Below are 1,121 nucleotides of genomic sequence, written 5' to 3'. Positions count from 1 at the left end.
CGGGGGGCGCCTCCCCTAACAAAGAAAGTGGTCATAGTTATAGCAACGCCAAGTCAGGTGATTGGTAAAAGAACTTTCTAGAGGAAATTAGAAAGGGAAGTTTGTTTCATGTGATGAAAGAGAGGGATAAGAAGAAGAAGCCTCAAATTGATTGTTAGGAGATATTTATTTTGATGATCTTTTCAAGTATGTGAGTTGACTACGTAATATATATTTGCAACTTTCATATGTAGAAGAAAAGCGTAAGTCCATAACTTGATTGATTTGAAGAAGTATTATTGTTATTGATTTTACATTATAATATTTAGATTGATTGTCGAATTTGTCAACCCTTTGTAGAATTGGGTGCAAAGACAATTGTTAAATATTTACACTCGCCACCCTTTTAAAGAATGGAGTAGCATACACAATTGAGTAAAATCGTACCATATTATTATATTGTATCTCTTGGTAGGGTGGTGTTACATATTTCCTTTGTTCTAGGGATTACAAGTGGTAGGTATTGTTTTATAGAAGTAAAATGGAGGAGGCGAGGACCAAGTTATACCAAGAAAAAGAGTTTTATTGATTGTTAACAAGAAAAAGTAAAACAACAACAATTATTTTCCCAAGTAGTTTTCTGGGGTTGTATATGAGCCCGACGGAATTTCCACCCTCGATGTTATTCATCATTTCTGTTAGTTGTGGGTAATTGTGGATACTTTTAGTTGTGATGATGAATTTTGGAACAAGTATAAAAATTTTAAAACGTTTAGTCTCGGGATTATTGCAAAGTCAACCCAAAAAAAAAAAATTCAACTTTACTAAACAACTATTTCTGGAGAATGTTTAAATTCATTTTCAATACTTGGTAGATGAAATTTCCATAAAAATGATAACAATAATTAGTATGAATAATAATTATAAGTGATTCCTACTGTTACGCAAATTTAGTGTTTAACTGGAGGGGGGGGGGGGCTCATTAATGTTACTGCTGCTAAAGGCTAGAGTATAATTAGCCACTACATCACTCAAGCATGAGCCGAATCTCCGGAACATTATTCATTGCATTTACCGTGCTGCAATTTAATTAATCCACTTGTCAACATTCTGGTAACAAATCACTACATTTTAGACATACA

This window comes from Candida albicans, chromosome 2, assembly GCF_000182965.3.
Source record: "Candida albicans SC5314 chromosome 2, complete sequence".
Classification (NCBI taxonomy): Eukaryota; Fungi; Ascomycota; class Pichiomycetes; order Serinales; family Debaryomycetaceae; genus Candida; species Candida albicans.
This window is presented reverse-complemented; position numbering follows the sequence as displayed.